This window comes from Urocitellus parryii, chromosome X (genome assembly GCF_045843805.1).
Source record: "Urocitellus parryii isolate mUroPar1 chromosome X, mUroPar1.hap1, whole genome shotgun sequence".
Taxonomy (NCBI): domain Eukaryota; kingdom Metazoa; phylum Chordata; class Mammalia; order Rodentia; family Sciuridae; genus Urocitellus; species Urocitellus parryii.
In genome coordinates this window covers 62353996-62374731 of record NC_135547.1, presented here as the reverse complement: position 1 = coordinate 62374731, position 20736 = coordinate 62353996, and the positions used below count along the sequence as shown (strand labels likewise).

The 20736-nt window shown below is 33.9% G+C and overlaps 1 non-coding gene across 1 annotated transcript; it reads left to right on the top strand.

Moving 5' to 3' along the window:
• The first annotated feature begins 20392 nt into the window (after positions 1 to 20392).
• Positions 20393 to 20468, top strand: Trnaa-ugc (transfer RNA alanine (anticodon UGC)). The gene has a single exon. It is a non-coding gene; the product is annotated as a tRNA-Ala (tRNA).
• The last annotated feature ends 268 nt before the right edge of the window (positions 20469 to 20736 follow it).

Genomic DNA, 20736 nt, shown 5'->3' with positions numbered 1-20736 from the left:
ATCCTTTTCATTCTCTGATGAAAGGAAAAACAACTTTCACTTACTCACCCCACCAACAATGGAATTGTTTCTGAGTTTCAATTCCTTGTGGTTTACCTTTCTCTGACCTTGGCTCCTGGCTTTCCAATCTGATTGAAGGGCTGATTGACACATGTAAAAAACAAATGCAAACTGCAAATACTGGGTTTGTTCTTTGTCAAAACACATGTTTGGCTCTAAATGCAGTATTTCCAGTATCAGCCTGTATGAAACAATTAGTTCTCTTTATTGAAACAAAGCCTCAGTTCCTCCTCATGTTGTAAAGATCCTGGTGAGTAAAATCACTGCATTCAATGGGTTACAAATATAGAAAGATGCATCCATATCTATTTCATTGATGTTGCCTTTTAAAAAATTGTCCTACTTCTTTAGTTCTAGGTTAAAAAACATATGTAGGGTCTTGTCAGAACAAGACTTTTCACTGCCTAGCAACCTCTTCAGGTAGCATTTTTAAAAATATTTAGTTTTTAGTTGTAGTTGGACACAATACCATTATTTTACTTATTTTTATGTAGTGATGAGTATCAAACCCAGGGCCTTGAACGTGCTAGGTGAGCGTTCTACCACTGAGCCACATCCCCAGCCCCTCAGGTAGCATTTATATACTGATAGCTATCAAAATCTAGGATCTGGAAATTAGTCTTTCAAAGCTAAATGTCCAATTTTTTTCTGTATTATAAAGCTGGTTAGTCTCCAAATAGCTGACTTAACTCTCATCAACTTCACCAAATACTGGTATCTACACTTGAACATTGGCTTATTATTATATCATGATAGCTAAAATTTTCAAAGAGACTGTAATCAACGATGCTCTGACCAATTCATTCTCTCCCAGCATGAAACCAAACATCATCAGACATTTGCTTGGTGAGCACATACATAGAACAAAGGAAGTAAATCGCATGATCTGATTGGTTAATAATACCAATCTCCTGGATCATCTGCTTACTAGCTATGGAACTTTGGGTGAGCTACTGAACCTCTTTTGCATTTCAGTTCTCTGCTCTGAAAAATTGGAGATAACAATAATTTTTAACACTTCATGATATTGTTGCTAGGGTTAATCAAATTAATAAATGCAATGTACTCAGAACATATATGGCACTGTGAAATGCTACAAAATGTTAATATTACTATTTTTATTATCTAATATACCCAGATGTGCAACTGAAATACCATGAATTTCTTCCCTTATATCTCTAACCAGTCATTTATAGAGTCTATTTTGTACACAGCTCTATCTTATCAATTTCCCAGATTTTAATGACCATCTGTGAATTGATAATGCCCAAATATATATCTCTATGCCTGATATTTCTTCTGAATTTCACAGCATCTAACTGAGCACCAAAACTTAGGCTGGTGATCTTAACATTTTTATGGTATAACACACACAGAAAATAGAAATAAATGTACAATACACTAGGGTTTGTGGATGAGGCTGTGTGTGGCTTGAGGTGTGCAACATGACCAGCTACAAGTTTTAGATGCACCCAGAAAAGGTTTAGCCATCATAAGAACTGAGAGGGTTAATGTCTCCCTATCTTGTAACCCATTTGGGTTAAATAGAGCTGATTTAAATACTGCACCAGGCATCTCACACTCCGCATATCTGATGTGAAGTGATTATTTCTTTCTTAAGGTCAAATCTTCTACCTGTATATCATATCTACCAAGGTATTCAAGGCAGAAACTGGAGCATATTATAGATTTTCCACTAAATGTAGCCAATTTTACCAAATAAAATCCTTCTGATCTCTGCACCCCCCTTTCTATCCACCATACCCCTAGGGCGGGTTGGTTTGTTTGGTTTGATATGGTTTTGGTTTGGTACTGGGGATTGAATCTGGGATCTAGTGCATGCTGGGTAAGTATTTCACACCTGAGCTATATGCTTAGTCCCCCATACCCCTAAATTAACATCTGATCACCTCTGTTGTAAAAGTTTTCTAACCTATTGCTCTGACCCACTGTTTTCCCCCAAAATCCATTCTTCATACAGCTGCCATGGCAATCTAAAATACAAATCTAATCTTGTCATTCCTCTGCTTAAAATCCTTGCATGGCTGCCTATAGTTTAGAGCTATGGTTCTATTTTTTTTCTGAAGTTCTTTGTAAGAAAGGAGCATCAACTCCAAAAAAACATCCTGAAAGAGATCAGGTATAGGGGGTGCTAATAATTAGTACAATTGTGAAAATTCTTTGTTTCTTGTGTTTAATCTTGAACTTGTTCACTGAAAATTTTAAATTGTGTCAATATGTTTGCTTTAATATATAAATAGTGTTACAAAAATGATAATTGTTTTATTATGGACATAGTGTTTCAAATTGTATTTCATCAAGTTAAAATTGATGCCCTAGAAAAATGCAAACTTCATTGGCAAACTTCACACATCTTGGAAAACTCTAATGTGAGTATTCTAAACTCCATAGTCTGGTTTCCAGGGCCTTTCTTATCTGACTTTTGCATATTTATTCATCCTCCCATGTTTTGCTCCAGTAGCACTGACCCAAGTGTAGTCCCATGCTCACAATATGTTATATCTGAAGTTCCAGCCAAGACACCCCCATCTGTTCCTTCTCCTACCCTTTACATTCAATGACCTGGATGATTCTAAGTATGCATTCTGCCAATGCACATCTCTTTATCTCTCATTTATAACATTCTTCGTCCTCCCTTGCCATATCCCAGACAAGTTAGATATTCTTCCTCTGTTCTCCTAAATACTATGGGATTAGATTAAACTTAATAGTTAATCCACTGCATTAACATTCTCATTTTTACTTTTTGGCATCCCTTACTAAAATATAAGCTCCTTGATAAGAGATTATGTGTATAAAATACCTATTAGTCTATCAGTAACTTTTCTAATATTTTTAAGCTTCCATTTCAGACTAATCCCCACCTTGACAAATTCTTTTCTTAGATATAGAGATATCATTAATAGCTTTTTAATCAGACTAAGCATAGTTCTATCTCTTTGGTGCATTGTGTGTATACTTCATACTGTACCTCTTTGAGCAAAACTCCTGGATTATTCAGAGACCCTACCTGTAGCCCACAAACATTATCTTCTTATTGTTACATACTAATTATTTTTTCAAAGATATTTATTGAATAACTTAAATATAAATAGAAAAACAGAAATATTGCAGATAACTAAGAGAAATACTAAGTAAAGACATATCAGATGATGACAGAAGAGAAAAATAAAGATAGAACTTGAATAATATTTGATCAAAACAGTTAATAAGTAAATGGGATGATTTTTTAGACACTAGACATCTCGTAACCTATCTGGTTTGAATATCACTTCTCAAAGAGGTAATTCTGTATACATGTCAAACTGAGAGAGATTTTTATACAAACAATGGATTATTGCAATGTATATGGCCACCTGTCATACTGTTAAGACTGGATTCATCTAAACTTCATATATAAATAAAGAATGATGATAACAATGATGATGATGTTTACATACCAGGAAGTCTAGAACTGTTTCTTTGCAACTTTAAGTTTCTCCCTGGTCCTTCTGTTTTATCTCATCATTTAGCTGTTTGGCATGTCTGTGCTGCAGAATGGATTAAAACCATAGGTCTGGTCTTTTATATAGTTGAACACTAATCTCCCAAAAATGTAATTTATATTAAAGATATTTTGGCAATAAATTTGTATCGTGACCTATAATAGAATACTAATTTAGACTACTTCTATAATAGAATACTTAATTTAGACTACTTCAAACTAGAACTTCATCCACAGAAGCAGGATCTTTTTTCATTAATAGTGGTATGTGGTATGTTGCAGAATGCTATTAAATTCTTTCTCCTGGCCCTGTAGGCAACAGTTGGGAGAAATAGTCCAAGCTCAGCAGGGATCCTCAGTTTCCAAGGTATATTGCAAGCTCCATTTTAAAAACTGGCTCAGTAATAAGATTGCTGGCACATTTGTTGGATTATAAATGCAAATCTGTGCACCATGTAATTAACATATTCCAGAAACAATAAATTGGTTTTGAGAGTTGAAAATGGAAACATTAGGTAAAGCATAGGTATTTTTGTGTTAAAACATTTGGAGGGTATTATTGAGGGTCAAATTTAAGAAGAAATACCATATAAATTGCAAATACTTTTATGGTTTGCAAACATACTACAAACTTAACTCATATCATTATATAGAACCGGTGATGTTTTCTTTTTTCTTATTATTTCTTAAAGTTTTTATTGGTGCATTATACATAATATCAGGATGCAATGTAACATACTCGTACCAGCGCAAAACATAATTTGGTCAATTTCTTTTCTCAGTTCCTCTCATTTCTTTCCTCTTCCCTGCCTCCATGTTGGTCTCCTTCCTGTACTCTATTGTTCTCCTTCTAATTTTGTGAGATACCTTTTTTTTTTTATTTCTTTTGTATCAATAGCAACTCCTTACAGTTAAAATGGCAATCATCAAGAATACAATGTTGGTGAGGGGGATAGAATCGTTTATATGTTATTGATGGGTCTGCAATTAGTACAACCACTGTGAAAGTCAGCATAAATATTCCTCAAAAGACTACAAATGGGACCACCAAATTATTCAACTATTCTACTTCTTGGTATTTATGTGAAATAACTAAAATCTGTATACTATAGCAATGCATACATACCAATGTTTATAGCAGCAATTCATGATAGGCAAATTGTGGAAACAGCCTAGGTGTCCTAAAAGACAAATAGTTAAAGCAAATGTAGTATATATAGACAAATAAGTTTCACTAATCCATAAAGAATGAAATTATTTCATTTTCTGATACATGGATGCACCTGGAAAATAATGTGCTACGTGAAATAAGCCAGATACAGAAAGTCAAGGGCTGAATGCTTTCTCTCATATGCAGAAACTAGAAATAAAAACAAAAGGAATAAAAAAGAAAACTGGTAGTGAATTCAAATGACACAGACTAATACAAAAATGCCTTTCCAGATTTCCTTAGGCAATCTATAATAAGTACTCATGGCCATTCTGTAGAAATTACAAACCATCATTCCTGCCACATATACTCTTGAGTATTCCATGGAGGATGAGAGGGGCAGAGTGGGGGTCTGTAACATATATTCCACAAATTAAAATCTATGGCCATTCAGTGGTAGCTGCCATTTACCTCTGTATTAATAATATGATCATATGTTAAGTTATAGGAAGAAAATTAATCAAGGTTTACATAAATAATGGTTTATTTTTTGCACATAGTTTTATATAGACTTGTTTTAAGTCTAGATGTAGGTAGTTGTTTATTTAGATTTAATTGCTCAACAATACCATGTGGAACCAACATAGTTCTATTTTTTTCTGACTATTCTTACTATGTTGACTTTCATTTTCATGCTTGTTGCATTTTTAAGATAGGTGATGAAGCTCCAGACATCATGTTTACATTGAAGGCAGAGAGAAGGCAGGAGTAGAAAAGTGTTAGTGTCATTAATCAGACTTCTGATTAATGTCTCACTGCCAGAAATGAATCACATTGTCACTCTTAACTGAGAGTATAAGGAATTGAGCTTTTTGGCTTTCCAGATTCTATAATGAGAAAGTGGCAAGGGAAAAGGAAGTTTGAAATTAATTGAGATAGCTAATTAACACAGCTTCACCTTCTTTGGCCTGCTGAAATAATGTCTCTGTCATCAAAAATGACACTGATATCAGTGTCATTAAATAGATTAGTGGTACAATGATTTCTGCACTGAGAGTAGTTCCTTCAACCTGGAATTCAGTAATAAGCGCAGGGTTACTGGGCTTCTTAGGTTCTCTGGACATTTGGAGTGGTAGTCATCATGGTATGACAGGCTATCACTTCCTTCTGCTCTTTCTTCACTGCATGGATCAACTTAACTGTTTTTACTATTGGGCCAATTCTCATGTAAATACCATATTTCATCTGTTCTAAGATACCCAGTTTATTACATCTTTTTTTAAAGAGAGAGAGAAAGAGAGAGAGAGAGAGAGAGAGAGAGAGAGAGAGAGAATTTTTTAATATTTATTTTTTAGTTTTCGGTGGACACAACACCTTGTTTGTACGTGATGCTGAGGATCGAACCCGGGCCGCACTCATGCCAGGCGAGCACGCCACCTCTTGAGCCACATCCCCAGCCCAGTTTATTACATCTTTCTATCTCTGAAATTAAGGTTTAAGCCTTCAACTAATGTGCCTAACAGCCAATGTTGTCATTGCATGCATATGTGGGAAGGTAGTCATGGGCCTCAAAGGTAAAGGTATAGATTGATCCCTAAATCATAGCCAGCTAGACTAATCATTTCTCTGATATCAAATGAATCTCTGATTGTCCCTGTCAGGAGTCTTGAAGTTAACAGATCCAAAATAATCTCTCAATGGCCCTACTTGAATACAGGTCCCAATGCAATGGCCCTGAAGACCTGAAGGCATTTTTCTTTATCTATTCTCTTTCCTTGTTCATCTCCTAAGATTCATCCTCCCACTGACGAATCTCTTAAAATATAAGCAAAACACATAATTTTGGATTTAGTCACATTTACAATCTAGATTTTTTTCAGTCATATTTTGACTCAGAGTTATTGACATCTTTTTTTCACACATATTACTCTATATTATTACGAATATTAGCACTGCATCATTTAAAACTTGTCCAATGCTGTTCCACCCTGCTTCTTTTTTGCTTAGAAATCCTCTTTTATTAAGATCAGATTACCCTATCTTCTCTTCCACTTCTAAAAACCCCATCTCTGTCTACTGATCTTGATGAAAAATTGGTATTCCCAGAGAACATCACTTTCACATCAACTCTTTTGCTTATTCCCTCATACATATTATGTGGCTATTGCACCCTCCCCCACTTATTTTTTTCCTTCCAATTCCCTGATTTCTCTCTCAGATTTACTGCATTCTTTGTTACTTTGTGATGAGTCTTTCTCTTGATACCCATTATTGTCATAATCATGGACACCTAAAAGGAAACTTCTTCAATGTTTTAACTTAGCAATTGGAACTTCATAATTTCAATAGTCTGCATTTTTACTTAATTCTAATAGCCATTATCATGGTCACACCCAGAAATTTATTGCTTAGAACTCTGTTGACTTTCAATGTTAAATTCATATATCCCACTCTTTGGCAATATAGATCTTTTTTAATATTTATTTTTTTAAGTGTAGATGGACACAACACAATGCCTTTATTTTTATGTGTGGTGAGGATCAAACCCAGGTCCTGCCCATGCTAGGCGAGTGCTCTACTGCTGAGCCACAATCCCAGCCCCAGTATAGATCTTTTTTAGTTCCTTTTTCGAGACATGGAAAGCTATAGGACCACTAGACCACTTCTTGATGTCAAAATATCCGTGGTATAACTTTATGATGGATTTCATTAATTCATCCAATAAATATTTATTAATCATCTGCTATGTTCTGGGCATTGTCCTTAATATTTTACATAAATGAAATGCACATTATATTTTGTTATATTATATACATATATATAAATTTATTATATATAAAATATATTTTGTGAAATATGTATAGAATTACAATCTACTGGGAAGTAAAGATTATTTAATCAAATAATCATAAAAATATAAAATCATAACTGAAATAAATGTCTTGAAGTCAAAGATACAAGTAATATGATGCCAAATAATAAGAGAGATCTGATCTCTTCCAGGAGGAAGGGTCAGTGAAGATTCTTTTTTTTTTTAAAGAGAGAGAGAGAGAGAGAGAGAGAGAGAGAGAGAATTTTAATACTTATTTTTTAGTTTTCGGAAGACACAACATCTTGGCACGCATGCCAGGCGAGCGCGCTACTGCTTGAGCCATATCCCCAGCCACTCAGTGAAGATTCTTGAGGGAAATAACCTTAGAACTGAGATCTAAAGGATAATAAGAAGCAACTAGAGAAGGTAAAGAAAGCACCTAAAGCAGAGAGACCAGCATGGACAAAGGCTGGAAAAACTTAAAGAAGGTCAAAATCTCCTGACTGTAGCAATTAAGTTGGAGAGAGGGGCAAAAGAGTCTGAAGAGGTGGCAAGGGGAAGACAATGCAGGGTCTTTCCCTCTGGTGTGCAAAAATTGCTCAGAGGTTTATGCAGATGGTGGGACATGGTATCTGTTTTAGAAAATGCTTTGACAAGAGCTTCATAAACATGTTCATAAATAAATAAATGTTTATTTTCATGCTGAAAAGAAAGAAAATGCTTTGGCAAGTAGTTTGAAGGAAGAAAGAGCAGATGTTCGGCAGTGATTGCTAGTTGCCTGCCCCATGATTCCTTCTCCCCTTCTTCCTTAGTAATAAAACTTTAATATTTAGATAGGTATTGTGCCTTTCTGAATAGAAGATAACTTTACAACACTTATGTGACTAAATTCTGGCCAATGATACTTAAGGGCAAAAGTGTGGGTTTTCCAGAAATCCTTCTTAAAATGGAGGAGGTTCACATCCTAGGTGAATCTCAACAGATGGATGGATGGATAAAGAAAATGTGGGCTATTAGCCATAGGAATGAAATAATGTCATTTGCAGGAAAATGGATGGAACTTGAGACCATTAATTTAAATGAAATAAACTCAGATTAAGAGTTCTATGTTTTCTTTCATATGTGAAAACTAGAGAGGAAAAGAAAAAGAAAGAAAAGTGGAATGAGCTCATGAAAATAAAAGGGAGATCAACATAGAAAAGAGACATAGGAGTGGGAGGTGTGGAGGGAGGAGGAAGTGCTGGGGAGTGATATTGACCAAATTATAGTTATGTCATGTGCATGTATGAATATGTAACAAATCCCACCACTATATGTAACTATAGTACACCATTAAAAATGTGGAAACAGAAAAAGCAGTTAGACAGTTAACACCTCTCTTCCCTTTTTGCCTTTCTGTTGTCTAGAATGCAAACATAGAATATGTGCCACCTGGAAATGTGCAACAAATGGCCCCTGTTAGAAAGAATGGAACTGGATGGAACCATTGATGTTACATGTTACACCATATAGAAATGTACTTCGGCAATTCACAATAGCAAGACTGTGGAAGCAACCTAGATGCCCTTCAATAGATGAATGGATAAAAAATGTGGCATTTATACACAATGGAGTATTACTCTGCATTAAAAAATGACAAAATCATAGAATTTGGAGGGAAATGGATGGCATTAGAGCAGATTATGCTAAGTGAAGCTAGCCAATCCCTAAAAAACAAATGCCAAATGTCTTCTTTGATATAAGGAGAGTAACTAAGGACAGAGTAGGGAAGAAGAGCATGAGAAGAAGACTAACATTAAACAGGGATGAGAGGTGGGAGGGAAAGGGAGAGAGAAGGGAAATTGCATGGAAATGGAAGGAGACCCTCAGGGTTATACAAAATTACATACAAGAGGAAGCGAGGGGAAAGGGAAAAATAATACAAGGGGGAGAAATGAATTACAGTAGAGGGGGTAGAGAGAGAAGAGGGGAGGGGAGGGGAGGGGAGGGGGATAGTAGAGGATAGGAAAGGCAGCAGAATACAACAGACATGAGTATGGCAATCTGTAAATCAATGGAGGTGTAACTGATGTGATTCTGCAATCTGTATACGGGGTAAAAATGGGAGTTCATAACCCACTTGAATCAAAGTGTGAAATATGAAAAAAATAAAATAAAATAAAGAAATGAACAATTAAAATAAAAAATAAAAAAAAAAGAAATGTGCTTCGGAAGGCAGAGTAATAAGGTAGAAAAACCCTGGGTCTTTATTTTGGGGGGGAGGAGTTGTTTGTTTGCTTGATTGCTTGTTTTTGACCATGTGGTAAACATACCAGCCCTAGAGTGCCTCCCTCTGGACTTCTTACATGAAATAAAGAAATAAGCTTCTTGAGGAACTAGTCTATAATTCCCTCACTCTTTCCAAGGATGATGACCCAAAATTAGCAATCATCAACTCAATTAGAAAATATAATACAATTTGAATATTTAATAAAGTGACCAAAATGATAAAATACCTATGCAGTAATTAAACAAGTAATATGAAGGAACCATATGAGAAAATCTTAAAACTTTTTAACATATGAGAGAACATTTAAACAGATGAAAAGTGGCATGGTGGTTTTAGGTAGGAAGACATGATATTATTAAGTCATCAACTTATCTTAAAGTAATCACCTACTTGAATTAATCTATAACATTAAATATAATCCCAACTACAATAACAACAGGACCTCTTTAGGACATCAACCATATTTTTAAGGACATGAACTTTTATTTGGAAAAAATAAACATAAAAAATAATTAGGAAAAATATGAGAAATAGTACTATTAAGGGAGAACAAATCTTATCAAATATTAATCAGTAATAATAATTTAAAAATCACACTCCTGGAGAAGTAATAGATCAATAGAACAAAATAGACAAGCATAGAAAAACACCAAATATATATGGATGTTTAGTTTATAATAGAGTTGCATTTTCTATTGTGAGGACAGGAGTAAAAAGTGGTTTATAAATTAAATATATATTATATTTCTGGGAAATAATTATATGAATCTGTTAACAATGGTTACTGTTGGTAAAAAAGTTGTGGGTGGTAGACAAAAATAGTCTTAACTTTTCTTTTTATATCCCCTGTATTGTTTAAAATTTCTAATTCTATTCACATGCTCCATTAGAAATTGTTAGTGGAGGGCTGGAGATGGGACTCAAGCAATAACTCCTTCTCCTGGCATGTGTGGGGCACTGGGTTTGATCCTCAGCACCACATAAAAATAAAATAAAAAAGATGTTGTGTCCACTGAAAACTAAAAAATAAATATTTTTTTAAAAACTTCTCTCTCTCTCTCTCTCTCTCTCTCTCTCTCTCTCTCTCTCTCTCTAAAAGAAAAGAAAGGAAATTGTTAGTGGAGTTAGCATGGCACAGATATTATGTCCCATTTTATTTTATTTTGCTTTGATGTTTCAACTCTCTCTATTAAAAAAAAAAAAAGTCCTAATAAGCCGTGTGAATATACTGAATGACCCCGAATACGTCAAGTATTTCCATCAAGTGGATACAGGGACACAGTAGATTCTATTCATCCAGGTAAGATGCTAGTAAGAGTGATGATTTCATTTCTGGCCCTACAAATCAGTTTGATACACCCACTGATCTTGCCCTCACCGGTCTCCAAGAGAAAAAAAGGAAAACAAACATTAACTGACACTAGATAATCATCCAGGAAACTCCCCGTTTGACTTGGATCTGCCTGTACTTGCTCTCATCTATCTGTTGCCAGACTCTTGGCTCTGTTTACCTTGGCGTCAAAACCTGTCCTTGGCCACTCCTTGATATGGTGAATATCTTTATTCTCTTCTGGCCAATTCCCTGCATTGGTTTGGCTTAGCTTGCCCATCTGACCACATCATCTCCCATTGTTTAGTTTGTGCTCTTCCATTCCAGGCCACTTTCCACAACCACCACAGCATCTGTCATAACCAATGTCCAAAGGGCTGGCACTAACCTAACTGCAAGGAACAGAGGAGACATAAAACATATTTTAAAATTAACATTGTCACGTGTTAACATGCACATATAAGAAAGAACATTTGACCTTTGTTTATTTGGGACTGGTTTATTTCACTTAGCATGATGTTCTCCAGTTCCATCCATTTACCAGCAAATGCCATAATTTCATTCTTCTTTATAGCTGAGTAATATTTAATTCTGTATTTATACCGCATTTTATTCATCCATTCATCTGTTGAAGGGCACTTCAGCTGGTTCCATAGCTTGGCTCTTGTGAATTCAGCTGCTATATACATTAATGTGGCTGTGTCACTGTAGTATGCTGATTTTAAGTCCTTTGGGTATAAGTTGAGGTAACTCTTTAAAAATGTACTAAAATTGATGTTTAAGCCTTTGTAAAGAAATAAATAGTTTTCATTCACAAATTTTAAAAAATAAATTATACAAAGATGGATAATGCTTATTTTTACTGATTTTAATTTAGAATTAAGAGAATCTTTAGCAATGGAAATGATTAAAAGTGTGGAGAAAATATCCTTCAGTAAAGGCTAAAATAATGCTATGGCATTATTTAAAAAAATAAATAATAAAATTAACCTGCAATTCAGAGTTTTCAGATCATATTTGCTGAAATGTGGTGGCCTGTCTGAAGTACATTTGCATATGAACTAAAAAGTCTTTTGGGTAACCCTGCCTAGTGGAAGAGAGAACCGGGCATGATTCCTTGACCCAGTATGAATCCTTAATCTTGGAATGGGAGAATAATTCTTAGTATAATATGCTTCTGATTTCTCTCTTACCTTGGCTCCTAAAATACTCATATCTGGGCCAATGGAAGGGCAGAAGGAATATAAATAAAACTATAAAAGGCTATTTCACTAAAAACCCTGAAAGTATTGGGGCAAAAGCAATGCCACCTCTTTCTTTTGAAGAATATACCATAGGAAAAGAGAGGAACATTCCTCTCCACTTCGTTGCAGACTTCTATAAGGCTTCAGCATTAGCTGAACTGCATTTTTTTCCAGTGACTGTGCCTAGGAAAAGTTGGGGTGCCAGGTAGAGTTAGCAATAGCACCCACCAGAGACTACAGCACCAAATAAATACTGCAATGCTCAATATCAACCTAGGAAAATGATTAATTAGTGGTAGTTCTAAAAGGGAGTATATGTGTTCATGGGTACAACATGAGACACTATCTAAAGATTTCTACAGATACTTGGGAGAGAATGTGGTGGTGGCACATTAGAGAAGATTATAGCCAGGATAAGTATATGGGAATAAATGCCAGTAGAGTTCAAACATTATTGTTTTTATAAATAATTTGTACCCATAGGCTGGCAAGGCTTGTGTAAACTCAGGTGCCATCCAAAATTTCACTCTCTGACCTTATTTGCTTGTCTTCCTATTCTTTTATTCACTCATTCCTTCTGAGTTTGTTCTTTGTCCCTATCTATCATGTCCTCTATTCTGATGACCTCTACTTAGTCTCAAAATAATCATTCCTCTAATTTTCTCCCTATCCAATGTGGAACCCATTACCATCATTGAATAACAAAATTAAAAATCACAAAAGATAACAAGCATTGGGAAGGCAGTATTATTAACAGTAGTCACCATGCTGTACATTAGATCTCCAGAATTTATTGATCTAATTAGTGAAAGTTTATACCCTTCCCCCATATCTCTTCATTTCCCTCACACCCAAACTCCTAGTATATACCATATACTCCGTTTCTATGAGTTTTCCATTTTAGACACCATATATAAGTGAGATCCCACAATTTTTGTCTTTCTGCATCTGACTAATTTCATTTGGTACATTGCCTTCCAGGTTCATCATGTTGTTGAAAATGAAAATTTTGTTTTGTTTTGTTCATTCTTCAAGGCTGAACAATATATAGTGATATATTATTACATCACTATATATCTAATTATATCACTATATATATTATATCACTATATTATAATTATAGTGCATATATATGACAATTTTTTATCTGTTCATTGTAATGCATTCTACTGTCATATATCAATCATATATCATTTACATTATTTCCCTATCTTGGTTATTTTTAATAATGTTGCAATAAACTTGGAAGTGCAGATATCACTTTGAAGTAGTGAATTTTCTTTCAATATATTTCCAGAAGCAGGATTGCTATATTGTACTACCATACTTATAGACCCATCTCAAATCTTAAACAAGCCTATCTCTGAAAGTAAATACAAATTCCTACTCTTATAAAATATGACCCAGCTAATATGGAAATCAGTATGGAGATTTCTTGGAAAATTGGGAATGGAATCACCATTTGACCTAGCTATTCCTCTTCTCAGACTATACCCAAAGGACTTAAAAACAGCATACTACAGGAACACAGCCACATCAATGTTTATAGCAGCATAATTCACAATAGCTAAACTGTGGAGCCAACCTAGCTGCCCTTCAGTAGATGAATGGATTAAAATGTGGCATATATACACCATGTAATTTTACTCAGCAATAAAAGAGAATAAAATCATGGCATTTGCAGGTAAATGGATAGCGTTGGAGAAGATAATGCTAAGTGAAGTTAGCCAATCCCCCCCCAAAAAAAAAACCAAATGCCAAATGTTTTCTTTGATATAAGGAGGCTGATTCATAGTGGGATAGGGAGTGGGAGCATGAGAGGAATAGATAAACTCTAGATAGGGCAGAAGGGTTGAACTCTAGAAGGGAGGGAGCATGGGGTAATTAATGATGGTGGAATGTGATGATCATTAGTACCCAAAGTACAGGTATGAAGACACAAATTAGTGTGAATGTACTGTGTATACAACCAGAGATATGAAAAATTGTGCTATATATGTGTAATAAGAATTGTAATGCATTCTACTGTCATGTATCAAAAAATATAAATAAAACAAATAAGTAAAATATGACCCCTGTAGTTAAACTTGTTACCATCAACATGAATCCACTTTGTGGTTGGGGCTTTACATTTATACTTATTTAATCTTCACAACAACCAACCCTGTGAGGTAGTCATTAATCTCTCAGTAAAATGGCATTTCATGCTATAATCTGCAGGTAAATGGATGGCATTGGAGAAGATAATGCTAAGTGAAGTTAGCCAATCCCTAAAAACCCAATGCCGAACATTTTCTCTGATATAAGGAGGCTGACTCATAGTGGGGTAGGGATGGGGAGCATGGCAGGAATAGATGAACTCTAAATAGGGCAAAGGGGTGGGAAGGAAATGGAGGGGGCGGGGGTTAGAAATGATGGTGGAATGTGATGGACATCATTATCCAAAGTACATGTATGAAGACACGAATTGGGTGTCAACCTACTTTCTATACAAATAGAGATATGAAAAATTGTGGTATACATGTGTAATAAGATTTGTAATGCAAAAAAGTACATGTATAAAGACATGAATTGGCATGAACATACTTTATACAAAGAAATGAAAAATTGTGCTCTATATGTGTAATAAGAATTGTAATTCATTTCACTGTCATATAGTTAAAAAAATAAAATAAATAAAAAAAGTTAAAGAAACTGCAAAACACATAAAATCACAATCTGTTACATATATATTAGTAGTATATATTTTTATGTTTGTTTTAGTTTTAAAGATATATTATATATTTTTTTTCTTTTTTAATTATTTGGAATGCATGATCATGCCAACATGTGCAGAAAAGCAAAAACAGAAACTTTCACTTAACTCCTCCTCATGGCTACTTCACTGAAGTAATCAATGTCCCACTCTGGTATATGCTTTTCCACATCTTTCTCTTACAAATCAAATATAAGATCATACTATATATATTACTGTTTATGTTGCATTTTTTAACTTAGTAAAATATTTTAAATCCCTCCAGATAAAGAAATAGAGATAATGCACTCTTTATATTATATCACAAAAAACTGTAGTTGGACTATATTTTATAGTATTTAATCACTCCTCTATTGAGGATCAATAAGATAACTTCCTGTTTCTACTACTGAAGTCAGGCTTCACAAAATATCTTTATATATAGATCCTTATGTAGTAGTACTCTTTATCTCATCCATAATAAATCAGTAATTTTAAATTTTAATTGAGTTCTGATCATAATTCAAAAGTGACTTTCTTTGGGACTGGACTAAATAAGATTTAAAGTTCACATAGAAAAGTAAATATCTGGGGAAAACCCAAGTTCCTTTATCTCTAAAGTGAAAACAATAAGGTAAATGATATTATGACTTCGTAGAGCTATCAGAAAAAATAATTAATTAATGTAGTTGCATTTACTTATCACTTGTGTTCTGACTATAACAAAGCATTCAAAATACTTGTTACCTCTAAGACTGTACAATGAATTTCTTTTATTTCTTATTTCAGCTTATTTATTTGTCTGCCTTATGTTTGTATGTTGTCCACATTGGTCTAATGTTTAAACATTTTAGAACAGTGATACTAGTAATAATGCAACTTCGTAGGAGATTTTCATCTGAAAAGATAGTAGAGCCCTGAAATCAGAAAAAATAAAATTAATTTACTTGAAATTGAGAGAAAGTGATGTAAAAAATTATTTTGGACACACTCAATAAGTTGATGTTTAGTTATACTAATTTGGAACAAAAAATAGTTAAATTTAGTTCTCTACATAATACATACTATTTATATAAATGTTTTATTTTAACAGTGTTGATCTATAATAACTATATAATCAATATTTTGGCCTAATAATTTCCCAAAAATGTTCTCCAATTTATTCAAGGTCATAAGAATCTCACTCTCAATAATCAAAAAGTGAAGCATATTTAAATGATTTTGACTCCAAAGTAATCAAATACATAAGCATTCTAATGCATATCATGATTCTATTAAAAATTCTCCCTTGAAATAAAGAAGAATTAATCTACTAGAAATACCTATACCTTTATATAATTACATGGAGATTATTTTGGCCAAAGTCTTACTCAACAGTTATTCTGTCAAGCATGAGAGAATCATCGATTTCCTTATCTATTCAAACTGATACACATCTGAATGTCAATTATGTTCTTAGGAGACAACCTTTCCAAAGCTAAATGTCAAATAAAAAATGAACCATTTTCTGCATTTTGGTATGAACTTAATAGATATATATAGGATGTAGTTTCATGCATGTGTGAGCTGTGGAATGAACACATGTCCCTGACATTTTCTAACTACTTAAAATAGTATGTTGTCTTTTGTAAAGTCATAGCACTGTGTTTAGATGAAATCGAATGAAAATGAAATCTTAAACCTGCCATTGTTGAGCTGATTTCTTGCTACACCAGGGAGGCTCAAAGACATGGATTCTTAATGCTGAAAATAGAGATGATATATTTTGTGAATTTAAACTCTCACTGGTATATTATTTGTGTGCTACCAAGTGATTCATCAAGGAGGGCAAAAAGCTTCACTTTTCAAGATTACTTCTATTTCCAAGGCCATCGATGAAGGGGCCTAATTTTTCTTAGCAAGTACAGAATCTTGTTTGCTTCTGCTACAATAACATAGCAAAGAAAAAGAGATATTACTTCTGATCTCCCTGGGGTGTGTCATCATTGGGCCCATAAGTCTTTACCATCAAACAGCAGGAAGCTAATGGTAACCCTCTAAACCTGCTGGTACTCATGCCAGTGTCCCTTTTGTTTATACTGCTAGAATCCAGAGTGGTTCATGGGTCTCCAAAGCTACACAAGACCACTAGAAACTTGAACCATTTGGAACCTGGGAGGCAAAGGGAAGATGTTGGTAAAAACATACAAAATTTCAATTAGGAGGAATTAATTCGAGAGATCTATTGTATAACATGCTGGTGACAGTAAAAAGTAATATATATTTTTTTTAAAATGCTGAGAATAGATAATTGCTTTCATCATAAAATAATAACTATGTGAGGTAAGGCATATAATTAATTAGCTATATTGATTCAATGTACAATGTATATATACCCAAAACATCATATTGCACACAATAAATACATATATTTTTATCTGTCAATTAAAAAAATAAGAACCAATCGAAAAAGCCCAAAAATACTATAAATGTGTGCTCATTTTTATTCCCAAATCTCAGCAGCCCAGTACTTTCATCTTTCAATTAACCATATGACCTTAGTGATCCCTTTCAGCTCTAATGACATTATAACACATTGACACTACTCTCATAACAAATATACAGCCATATAATAACAAATAATCATATAACCCAATCATCATTTTCAAAAGTGGAAACATCAAAACACACGACTTCCTCTGAAGCAATTGCTAAAGAGACTTTCTTTCTTTTCTTATTTTATTAGTTCTTTTTAGTTACATATTACAGTAAAATCCATTTTGATATAATTATACAAGCATGGAATATATCTTATTCCAATTCAAATCTCCTCCTCCTCCTCCTCCTCCTCCTCCTCCTCCTCCTCCTCCTTCTTCTTCTTCTTCTTCTTCTTCTTCTTCTTCTTCTCTCCCCACTCTCTACTCCCTTTCCTCTGTTGATCTTTGTGCTATTTACCCATAATTATTTTTTAAATCTATTTCTTGTGGATCTACACAATTGTAAGATTCACTGTGATGTATTCATATATGTACATAGGAAAGTTATGTTGGATTCATTACACTGTCTTTCCTATTCCTATCTCCCCATCCATTCCATTCATTCCCCTTTGTCTACTCCATTGAACATATCTTCTCTCCCACCCTTTATTGTGTGTTAGCTTCCAAATGTCAGAGAAAACATTCAACTTTTGGATTTGGGGGATTGGCTTATTTCACTTAGCATGATAGTCTCCAGACTTTTTCCTTGACATCACGTGGACAACTGTTAGAATTCTTCACCAGGCACAATTACAAGCAACCCAAATATATATTTTGTCCTAATAATCAGTATATGTATAGAAACGTTAAAAATTAACTGAAATTTAGAGGCTGGAAATAAATCAAAGCTCTAAGCAATCCCATCACCATCATTTTTTCTAAATTTATAATAAGAACAGATATACCTTAAAAGTTTTAATCCCTCCCCTCTGCTTTAACACATACAGAATTTGTAGACAGTCCCTTTATCTAGCCTTTGAATTACAAATGATTTGAAAGGGAAAGTTTTTATGAAGAAGAGAGATAAGATTTTTTATGTAAGAATAATATGACTCCTTTAATGTTTTCTGACACTGAGGTTCAGAATACTTTTTCATTATCTTCTTTAATAATTAAATGATGAGATTGCACTAAACCTTGATGAAAAAGCATTGATTGTGACAAATTTGTTTGGTAACCACGTAGAAATAATAACTTCTTTCATAGAAAATCCATTAAAATAACATAAACCATTAGAAAATTATTACAAGAGTTAATAGGGTCTTAAATATATTAGAATCCATTGTGGGCCAATCTCATATATGAATCTGAAATAATTTTATGTCATAATCAATCACTTCTATGGAGGAGAATATCATTATCATTATGAAATAGATAGGTATATGTCTCTATTAATAGTTTTGGTCAACATTGTTCTTATTAGTGTCATTTGTTCAATATACTATTTGGGAGCTAACCTTAAACTACAAGACAATACAAGACAAATTTCATGTATATAAGAGAGTATGCATATAAATATTCAAAATTTATTCTAAGGTTTTTGTTACTGTGTGTCTTTGTCTGTTTCCAGTACAATAAACAATTTCTGAGACCCAATAATTCATAAGGGAAGAAAATTTATTTAGTTCATGGTTTTGGGGGCTGGAAGTCCAAAAATCAGGCATCAACATCTGGCAGGGGACTCATGCTACATCATAACATGTCAGAAAAGCAGAACAACACACAGGTTGATGCAAAAGAATTACAATATAAGAGATAAACCCATTTTATAATAATGTTCTCTCATGATAACTTGCTGCAAAAGCAACAACTCACTCACTCCCTTAAGAGTTAATCTAGACCTGAGAAAGTGACACAAATTCCTTCATGAGGGTGAAGCCCTCTAACTATATCACCTTTCAACATGTCACATTGGTAATCAGTTTCAACATGAATTTTGGATGAAACATATCATATGAAAACCATAGTACCTTATCACTGTAATGGTTTTATATTGATGATGCACAAATTCTTACAAACTTTGTGGCTTAAAAACAACAAAAAAGATGTTATAGTTCTGTAGGTCAGAGGCTGGACCTAAGTCTCAGTGAGATAAAATCCAGGTATTCAGAGAGTTGTATTCATCTGTCTCCAGTTTCTAGGAGAGACTCAGTTTCCTTGCCTTTTTCAGTTTCTTGACTTGTGTCCCCCTTTTCAAAGCCAGAAATAATGGGTTGAGTCATTGTAACATCACATTACTCTGACCTCTCTACTACCTCCTCTTGCACTTTTAAAAGGGCCCTGTGATTACATTGGAACCATCCAGACAGTCCAAAATAACTCGCAACTTTGTCATCTGATTAGCAACCCTAATTGCATCTATAATCTTAATTCTTCTTTACCACAAACCATAATAGATTCATGGGTTCAGGAGATTATTAGGAATGCAGATATCTTCTTTTAATTATTCTACCTACAATAGTTACCTTCTTTCTTTTAGAGTTAATTTGTATTATCAACCTAGACATAATAAAAAAGGACCATGTCCCCTCTCCAAAAGCCCAATTTCTGATCCTTAAAAGCAGAAAAAGAATTAATCTATTTTAGCTGTTTTTTCCTGTTTCTAACTTCATATTTCTAAATAATACATTATTTCTTAAAGTCTTCATTTCAACAAGTCTTTCAACTTTCTATTATATTAGATGAAATTTAGATTTGCACATACACACATCTCCTCTGCTCTCATTCTCCCAATATAGTTAACTAACATTTCAAAATAACTAATGGCCAGCTGGGGATATAGCTCAGTTGGTAGTGTGTTTGCCTTGCATGCAAAAGGCCCTGGGTTCAATCCCCAGCACTACCCTCCAAAAAGAAGTGTTTACATTATTATGACCATATAAACATTATCTGTAGAGCTAAATAATATAATATAAATATAAATAATGTACCATTATTATGTTTCCTATGTTTTATAGTTTTCTCCTAGAGATAATAATTTCCCAATATTTTCTCTTGTTTGGTGATCTATGTATCCTCTTTATTTATTTTTGGTGCTATAGATTAAACCCTGGGTCTCACAAATGCTAAGTATACACTCTACCTCTGAGGTATGCCCACAACTCCCTATGTCTATT